The following is a 10,656-nucleotide window of genomic DNA, read 5'->3' as shown; positions in this document are numbered from 1 at the left end:
TCTGAGTAGATGCTTATCCAGACAATCACAAGATGAGGAATACACTGAGTATGGCAGATACTTGATAGATATGGGAATTGCACATAGATTGGCCATTTTGAATGGCCTACAAAGATTTTCAACAGCTGGAGGTTTTACTTGCTTTCCACACCGGCATGGTGCTAGCACAATAGATTATGTTATGGCCCAGCTAGGTCTCATTCCATTCTTTTAGGATTTCATGGTGGGCACTAGGCCAGTTGGAGTAGCAGTTGATCATGCTATCTTGTCTTTCACTCTTACATTTCAGTTCAGTACAGCTCCATTAGGATCAGTCCCCACGCACACTCAATATACCTTCACGAGGGAGACAGATTCTGTGTATATGGATGAGATATACAGGCAGCTATGCACTCAGGAGCAGGGACGGCCACTAGCTGAACTCACTTAGATACCGACAGAGACGCTCCATGATGCAACATCAGAGGCATACCCCCATAGCCAGCCTACACAGAGACGATATGGGAGCATGCCACAGAACAATTAAGGAGTGTAGAGAGACGAGGATCAAATTATAGAGGGAAGTGCTCATTGAAGGGGATCGGGGAGCACCACAGACGGAGAGTGAGCGAGAGAAGGAGACACACGACACACAGATATGGGTGGGGAGACTCAAAAGAGTGAGCAGCCCCCTATACACTTATGCTATGTAAAAGGTATACAAGTCAGTGGGCGCCCAGACTCTGGGCGGCCGGGCAAGGCACAGACGCCTATACCCCAACAACCTCCCACTTAAAGGCGACTGTGCCTTTAAGCAAGGAAACCTAGTCTAAAGACTACAAAAGGTGAGAGAAAACCGCTCTCAACATATGCCCACTGGCTGGCTGTGATCGTGTGCATCCGGCTGTCCTACTCCCGTGTAAGTCCATACACCACTAGACGTACCGCACACGTACTGCAAGTATGTACGCAATACCTGCATATCTCCCTCGTGCACTATGCCATCATCAGTCAACAAACGACTGACAACCCCAACTGCAAATGCTCCCACTACAGCTGCGATATCCAGTCTCAAGATCAACATCTCATACATGAGACCACCGAATGCCGATGCAATGCTAGCGGGCCCTGCTAGCTCTACGGAGCATGCATCAATATATATATCCCTGGCAATAGGCATCTCTGACTGACAAGGCGTGTCATCCATATGCATCTCCTGACTGTCCACAAAAGACGCATCAACCTGTCGTGCAACCTCAGAGCAAACCAGCTGCTCTAGGTGTCTGCTGGAAGACATATCCTGCATAACTATATCCCCATGCTCACTGTCGAGCATAGAAAGGAATGATTGCATAATCGCTGATGTCTCAGCCTCCTCTGCAATCATCCACTGCAAACATGACCACTCAATCTGTTGTGACTCACTAGAGCTCTCATGCTCTAACTCCGTATGCATAGACTCTTGCACAATGTCCTCCTGTCGTGACTCACTAGAGCAAGACCGCTCTACCTGTCTATCTTGCATAGAAGTATCTCGCACAACTGACTCTCTGCTTTGCTCAGCCACTAGCAAAGCATGCATGTCTGACTTTGTCACCTCTCTGTGTGACTGCTCAAGTCGTGCCCCAACTGTGTGCACAACGAGCTCACTACTCTGCACTCCATGCAAAGCACCCTGCAACCCATGAGCAAAAGAGACTCGCCTGCTCTCTCGCTCTCTACCTGGCTGCATGATCACAGAGACAACACCGTCTCTCTCGTGATCCACATGCAATGGGTAACCTGTACCACTCCTGGCACCTCTCGCAATCACTAGCGAACCCAAATGCAACGCAAAAGATCGCTCAAGAAGCGATAACCGACATCCACTATACCGTAACTGTCTGACTAAGATCAAATCCCGTCTCAGATCTGCCACATAATGCACATGACGCAGGGTAAATCTCATACCAATGGGCAAGGACAAACATACGTCTCCTGCACCCTCAATGTCATACACAACACCATCAGCCATGTGCACACAACCAAGTCTCCCACTAGAAAACGTGCTAAACCACTCACGATGCAACGTGACATGGAAAGTAGCATCTGAATCTAGTAACCAATGTGAAGACAATGTGCAATCCGATATGCAATCCGTAGACATAAGATCGTCTGAAGACAAGCTAGATGTAAATGTGACATCGCCGTCACAATCATACTCAGTAACCACCGTACTGATCTCACTAGCATCTGTCATGCCCAAATCTGCATCACGCATCTGTCGCCTCCGTTGTCTCAAACGCCTGAAACATCGACGCCTAATGTGCCCTCTATGTCCACAATGCCAACATGTCAAGTCTCTATGCCGTCGAGACTTGCGTGTGGGATCAATCTCTCCCATGGACATAGAAGTGGGACTAGACTTCCCTGTAGACATGGAGGTCGCGTACATAGCATGTAAACTCTGCCATAAAGCATGAGTTGTAGTCTCCCTCGAGACCTGCCAGTAAATAGACTCAACCAGATGCAAACAAATCGTAGACATGGCTAACTCATCAAGATCCTGCCAATCATCATCACGCATAGAATTGGGCTTCGCCGATAAACCACGCAAGGGTTTATCCTGCCCCAAATCCGTCAATGCAACAAGCATATGTTCCTTCCAAGCAACAAAATCTACACCATCAAACTGTGTCAGACCATAACGCTGGAAGTCAAATGAAAAATCAGCCATAATGCTCGCAAAAGAGCAACCAACAATGAGTAGCAAATGTCAACCAAATCAGCCCTAAACTGGCTCAAATCGCATCAACAAAAGTATGCAAATATGGCTGTAAGATATGGTTACAAATCAGCCCCAAAATTCAGCTCTTAAACAACTGCATAAACAAGTCACAAATGTGTCCCAAATCAGCCTACAACCGAGTCATACATGGACACCTGCAAAGAGGAAACAATGGCTGAAAATTCAGCACCCAAATAAGCCCTCAAACCTGCCTGTAAACTTGTAAACCTGTAGCTGAAACCTGCTGAAAAACCTCAAGCCATTAGTGCTCGAATCCGGCTACCTAGCTCGTAGCCACACAAGCATACATCACAATACTCACTCCTGTGAGTGTGCCAAGATAACTGTACGCCTGTCAAACCGTGAGCGAATCACCAAGCCCACACTGTGCGGTATCGATGCATACACACGCACAAATCTCCCACCTGCAGAGAACACCGCACGCAAATGCTGAGCGCAACCCGCAATCTCTACCTAGATCGCATAAATGATGCGCATAAAACTCCTGGGAAAATTTCGCCAGAGTTTCGTCAGTAAAACGGCCACAAAACCAGTAACCAAACTACCTGCACGCTCAAAACCATGAGCAACCAAAGCGCATCAAACCGCACTCCAAATGCATGCACCAATCTCCACACTTTGCATACATCATTGCAAACACCTGCAAATCTAGTACACAAATATCTGCTCTACCTGTGACTGCCAAAAAACATGCTCGAGGCATACATTGCCGAGCTCAAAATGCAATCACATTAGTCTCCCTGAGCATCAAACCACATAAGGCATACATCGTATCCTCCCACCTGTGAGGAAACTTGCAGCAAATATCACTCTCACATCTGAGAGCAAACCATGTGTGGAATCCTCGACACACTATAAACAACTGCTGTTGCAGAAAATTCAGCGTTCAGAATTTTAAAATTCTGATATGACGAGCGCGTCCGGACCGTGCCAAAACCCCAAGGTAGACTTCTGGATCGCATGTATCTGAGTCCAGGTGTGAAAGCTATGCCAAAAAACCTCCGTTTCGGTCCAAAAACGCAGCATAAACTGCCAAAAGAGGGCTGAAAAATGCAGCTCCTTAACCGTAGCTCGAATGAGGTTTCTGATGGCTCGAATGGCTTCGAAAGGGGGGTAAATCGCCAGGACGTCTGGTGGAAACGCTCTCGGAAAGCTGAATTTGCCGATGCCGAAGTCGAAACCCTGTTTGCACTCTTGAAAGTGCCCGCGCGCGGACGCGATTTCGGGAATGAAACTGGCTCTCCACTATCGTCGTGACTGTGCACACACGCGCTCCCTCCGCACCTACGCTTTGATACCAATTGAAGGGGATCGGGGAGCACCACAGACGGAGAGTGAGCGAGAGAAGGAGACACACGAAACACAGATATGGGTGGGGAGACTCAAAAGAGTGAGCAGCCCCCTATACACTTATGCTATGTATAAGGCATACAAGTCAGTGGGCGCCCAAACTCTGGGTGGCCGGGCAAGGCACAGACGCCTATACCCCAACACTCATGGGTATTACCACACAAATACAATCACGGATTATCTTTCACCACCTAGTGCGACGAAAGAAAAGGGCTTAACTATCTCAGCTAAAGCGGGATTTGTATCGACTATTTATGAGTCAAGACTCAGGAGAAGCATGGAGGCTATTCCACAAGCATTCACCACCACCAATATTCACCTCCACAGAGACATGGGGAGAATATTCCACATCTTTCTATACATCATCAAGGCAACCACCTTTGCTAGACCCACTAGAGACATGCCTAGAGACATATTCTTTCTTTATTGTCGAGAGTGTAAGGAAAGCCATTGACAAGATGAAGACAAGGAGAGCACATGATAATGATGGTATGGTAGCAGAGCACTTCATCCATGCCAGAGATATGCTTGCAGAGCTCCTTACTATGATGTTTAATCAAGCCATGTATGAAGGCTTCCTTGAGACTTGGAGTATTTCTACGATTGTGCCTATTTTCAAGTCAGGAGATCCCATGATTCCCGGGAATTATCGCACCATCATGGTTGGTCACACATTAGCTATGATGTATGCATTCGTTCTTGAGCAAGAGCTGAGTAGATGGGCAGAGCGAGAGGGCCTACGAGCACAGGGCAAGTAGGATTCGGGAGAGGTTTTTCCACTCTTGACTAGATTCTGACACTCAGAGCTATTATTGAGGAGGGTAGACACCATGGCAAGAGGGTCTATTGTAGCTTTGTGGATTTCCGCAAAGCTTGTGACACAGTGCCAAGAGCCAGACTTATACGCAGACTACAGGACATGGGTGTGCCTACAGAGCTGATATGGGGTATTCTGGCTTTATACAGGACAGTGATGGGGTGGGTACGCACTACTAAGGGAATGTCTGACATGGTCCACTCCACTAATGGAGTAGAGCAGGGGGGGGTGGTTATGGAGCGATCTTTTTTTTTCTCCCACCACGTCTACCTCCCATTGCCGGCCCTTACCAATGACCGCCAACACCCTAGCCCACCACCGGTGGTTGGTGGTGTTAGCTCACTACCACCATTTGCCACTCCTCCTCCTACCACCACCGCCCATTGCCGTCGGTTCTCCTCCCACTCTTCCTTCAAGTGGGCTACTCAAGGACCTCCTCTCTCTTTCTCTCTCTCTCTCTCTCTCTCTCATCCTATCTCTCTCTCTTTATTTTGCTGATTTTATCTCTCTTTCTCTATCACTTGTCTCTCTCTCCCCCTCCCCCCACACACACTCTCTCTTTCTCTCCTTCTCTCTCTCTCTCTCTCTCTCACTTGTCTGTCTCTCCCCCTCCCCCCCGCACTCTCTCTCTCTCTCTCTCTCTCTCTCTCTCTCTCTCTCTCTCTATATATATATATATATATATATATATATATATATATATATATATATATATATATATATATATATATGTCTCTATGTCTCTCCAATCCTCTCTCCCTTTTCCTCTGTGTGTGTGTGTTCCTCCTCTCCTCTCCCCCATTAAGGGCCCCATTAAATCCTACTCTCTCTCTCTCTCTCTCTCTCTCTCTCTCTCTCTCTCACTTGTCTATCTCTACCCCCCCCCCCCCACACACACTCTCCCTGTCTTTCTCTCTTTCTTGCTCTCTCTCTCTCTCTCTCTCTCTCTTCCCCTCCCCCCCCCACACACTCTCTCTTTCTCTCCCTCTCTCTCTCTCTCTCTCTCTCTCTCTCTCTCTCTCTCTCTCTCTCTCTCTCTCTTTCTCTCTCACTTGTCTCTCTCTCTCTCCCCCCCCCCCCCCCTCTCTCTCTCTCTCTCTCTCTCTCTCTTTCTCTCTCACTTGTCTCTCTCTCCCCCCTCCCCCTACTCTCTCTCTCTCTCTCTCTCTCTCTCTCTCTCTCTCTCTCTCTCTCTCATCACACATTCCCTAATTGCATATCAAAAGACAACAATGATAGAATTCACTTTGTGGAAAACTCAAAAGAATATCATCATTTGCACAACTCAGGGTAAATGTGATAGCCCAACAAATGCTAGATTATTACAACAGTCTTTTTGCACTCAGTAAAGTTTTGAGCTTGTTATCAGCCAAACTAGACTGATGAATGAATATGTTGTGGTTTATGTCCATTCCAAACACTCTCAAGTAGATATAATACAAGTGTTTGCAAGCCACATAGGTCATTCCTTCCCCTAACCTCCTTTAGAAGTCTCTGCAAGTACAACTAGGATTCCTAGCTATTGTGACTCGATATTTCTCACCACGTAACTTTGAGTTTGGTGTTTCTGCAATGAAGACTTCATGCTTACCGATCTTTACCATTTCCACTTGTTTGATAACCATTCTAGTCCTAGAGCACTATCGATCCTTTTTGATGCCTCTTCAGAAACACCTGTCGTATACCTGCCCGCACGTCTTTGCCCTTGCACTTCCATAGTTTTTGTTGTGATATGAAACCCCGCTAGCTGCAAAGACTTTACTTCTAGCGCTGTTAAGTCCGTGCCCTATGTCGCTGGCCACTCAAGTGGAGGTCTTGGAGGTCGCATCACAATATATGGACATACATCCGACACATGTTTGACATTGTCACTACAAAACCATACCCATGTCTCATTGTTACACCCTTGCCAGTTGCGTTTCCCCCAAAAACTTGGTGCCGATGTTCCCTCTGCACATAAATTCACCTTTTTCTTGCACTTTTCTCCTTTGATTTTTCCTTGGCAAGTGAACTTAGACCCCGGTTTGCACCTGCGGATTGCCCACATGGTGTCATTTATGTCAACCTCGATGGCCCTAATTGTCATCCCGCCATTCTCCTCGGCCATAGAGTGATCTTGGGTTACTTGTGATGCATCTCCAAATGACAACTTTTGAGGCTTTCTTTGTCGAGCAACATTTTGAGTGACATACTCTGGCCTATGTGAACTATTTCCCTCCTCGCCTATAACATTGCCGAATGTCTTGCATCGCCTTGTCATTGTAACCCTATCTCCAAAAAACTCAGGCACCTTTGGAAGACCAGTTCCTCCAATTGCATCATTCACAACACGGCTAGTGTGTGATGGAGTAGGTGTGTGAAATTGTCGTGAAGCTGCCTTGTCTCTCATCTTGCTTATGCTCGGTTCGCTTCCTATATACTTACCCTCTGTATATGCCATTCTTTTGGATTGTTGAAGACGAGTGTTCCCAATATCCGAAAATATTGCATCGTACAAAAAAAAATTAGGCATGTGTGACCTTCACCTGCTAGCCATGAAGCGTGATGTGACTCTGAGAGATTTGTTCGAGGGACGACCTCGATGCAGTAGTCATCTAGAGCCTACAAAACAAGAAATAAATATATTTCATTCATTTCATGAAGGGTTTAATTAAATGGACATCCTACAACCTATTCTAGAGTATATTTGAAAGCTTACACCAACAATTTCCTTCCTCCAGTGAGGGTACCTCACATGCCACCAACTCAACCAGCACTCCATTGGGCCTAGATTCCCATCTGGCACCCTTTCCTGTTTCCCACCAAGCTCGAATGAACCAATATTGGGACTCTACATCTTCACTGCTTTGCATGCACCACCATATTCGACACAGTTGCTTGTGCTCGTCTTGAAATGCATTGAGGACATATTTTGTGGTGTGGATCCCTAGACTTTGTTCCCAATGGAAAAGGCAAGATCTCTCCCTACCTTTCATCACCATATCCGGACCTCCATTGAAAATTTGTGCACCACATTCCAGTTTGCTTGGGCTTCATCTGCCATAAAGCCAAAAAAATCTGGCGGGGACACCCCATTGCGCTCTAGCTCATTGATCATTTGTGTTGCCAAAATATCATCTACGATGTAGTGTCCTCTTCTTTCATCTCACATATGGCAATTGTCATTAAGTCTTGGACATTAAACACCAACATAAAGCCACATTAACATTGAAGTGTGTGCCAATATGTGTTTAGTATTGAACATAAAAATAAAACTTGCCTCGGATCGTAAACATGTGTTGCCATGGTTGTCCATCCTTCTACCCGTCGAACGTGATCAAAGCAAACCCACGCTCTTTTTAGATCTCCATTTGCATTTCTTCGCATTCTATTGACAAGATCTATGCCTGAGCCAAGACCGGTTGTCGACATCTTGAATACAAAACATCTATCCTCCTCTCTATTAGATTGACCTGGAAAAAGCATGTCGTGGATAAACAAAAATGTCAAGCGTCTCTTTAAGTCAATTATCAGTGACTCCTCCCCACGAGCACTCGACTTCCCATGAAATTTATGCACTCAATTCTTGATTCTACCGAGAACATGATGAAAGTTTAGACATATATAAGACTTTAAGTTTGAAATGGATTTCCCATACCTTTGGCTTTTAACAAGAGGAAATATTTCTTGGAGTAGAACTGACAACTCTACTTGTCCAAGCGACATGCATTCACCTGAAGAAGGTTGAAGGACAGATTGGGAAATAACCTTAACCACCTCCATTTGGATTTTTCTCGGCGCAGCTTGGATGCCAAGCGAATCAACGGCCTCAGCCATCAAAGACTTCACCCTTGCAATGGTACTTTTGGATGACCCTAGTTTGACAGCATGGTCATGGAAGCCTTAGTGCACCATGGCTCGAGAATAGTGTTTGTCAATTGGTATTATGTAGTAAACTTGGCAATAGTAGGTTTTTCGAATAGCAGGCACATGTTGACAATAGAAGCACTTCAAGGTTCCATACTTTTGCAAGTCACCATTTAGCATTGATCTCTCAATTAGTTTATGTGTAATTCCATGCCTAGAATTGTGATTTTGTCACTCTTCCCTTGTACATAAAACAAAAGAATAAGGAATACATGTCCAAGACGACCAGTTGGGTATTCCTGTTGATAACACTTGCGAGCACTCTGCAAACACACATTCAAAATCACCTCTGCAATAGCTTTTCCTTATAGTTGTTGGAATGTGATGTTTGTGGTAGTTGGTTTTGTCCACACATGAAAATCCACTGATTGCTCCATTTGACCTCTCGATATTTGGATGTGGTGGGAATTCAAACACCATGTTTCCACTGTAGCTTGATGGAATTTCTTCCACCCACTCCCATTCCGATGATGCAATCAAGGTCTTTAGCTTTGGAGATCTCATAGGATGTAACGCTAGCTCCACTATGCTAAAGGAATCATCGATCGGACCTTGGTCCTTCTTACATCCCTCTTGTAGTGGGGAGTCTATGTCGATCACCCCATCTTTGAATGTTTTGTTGGTGGGGCAAAGTGAAAGTCTTCTTTCTCTTCATCGGAAGAAAGCATCACTATGTCGGCAGACTGTAGTGGTGTAGGAGGTTTCGCAGGGGAATCCAAGAATGCTACATACTCTGTGGAAACTTTAGCATCCAAAACATAAAGAGGAGAGCTATTAGCTTTACCTGCATTCTGCAAAGGCAATTTTAACGGTTCACCTTCAACAGTGTATGTTAAGGCAAACACATCAAAACCAGCTGGTGCATTTATGTCAGCTCCAGATAGAACCAACAAGGATCCTTCCGATGATAGGTGGTGTGGTTTGCCAATCCCCACACCACCCACGTGAACGATGAAATGAGAGCTTTCCATTGAGATATATATATATATATATATATATATATATATATATATATATATATATATATATATATATATATATATATATATATAGAGAGAGAGAGAGAGAGAGAGAGAGAGAGAGAGAGAGAGAGATGGGTAGAGTGGATATAAGTGTGATGGAGGTGGGAGGAATGTGAGTGAGCGACAGGAGGATAGAGGATAAGAAGGGAAGATAGGGGAGAGAGTGGGAGATAGTAGTGAAGGTGCTCTGAGCACAGGATGTAGGTAGAGTGGACAGACGGATGTGGATATAGTGAAGGGAGGGAGATTTGGAGGGAAAGATGATAGAGAATTGAGGTAGAGTTGATAGAGGAATTTATAGATAGTCAAGAGAGGGGGCGGTTGGAGGAGAGAACTTAGGTAGAGTGGATAGAGGTTTGTATAGATAGTCAAGGGAGGGAGAGGTTGGAGCAGAGCTGAGAGAGTAATGAGGAGTAAAGGTAGAGTGGGGTAGGTAAAGTGGACAGAGGGATATAGAGATGGTGAGGGATGGTAAGGAATGGTGAGAGTAGAGGAGGAGAGAGGGAGGGAGGATGCTGAGAGCTAGAGGAGGAGAGATCACTAATAGATGGGAAAAAATGGTAAGTTGTTATGAGCCATCTCTTTATATAACTCCTTGATACAAGTGATAGTGAAATGGTTCAAAAGAAATAATTGAGGAGGCACTAGCAATGCCGCTATTGCCTCCTCAATATTTTCTTATAAAATCCTTCCTCTTTCATCTCTACCTACATCTCTCTCTCTCTCTCTCTCTCTCTCTCTCTCTCTCTCTCTCTCTCTGCTAGATCTTTAAGGTCTCTTGGGATAGTTTCCTA

At 45.4% G+C, this 10,656-nt stretch overlaps 1 pseudogene; it reads right to left on the bottom strand.

Annotated features, from left to right (window-relative positions):
- Nucleotides 1-6,761: 6,761 nt before the first annotated feature.
- LOC147462546 (uncharacterized) lies at nucleotides 6,762-7,323 on the bottom strand (annotated as a pseudogene).
- Nucleotides 7,324-10,656: the final 3,333 nt, after the last annotated feature.

This window comes from Adiantum capillus-veneris, chromosome 2 (assembly GCF_014529385.1).
Source record: "Adiantum capillus-veneris isolate H3 chromosome 2, ASM1452938v2, whole genome shotgun sequence".
Lineage (NCBI taxonomy): Eukaryota > Viridiplantae > Streptophyta > Polypodiopsida > Polypodiales > Pteridaceae > Adiantum > Adiantum capillus-veneris.
Note: the sequence above shows the minus strand (reverse complement) of the source record. Positions and strands in the feature narration are given on the sequence as shown.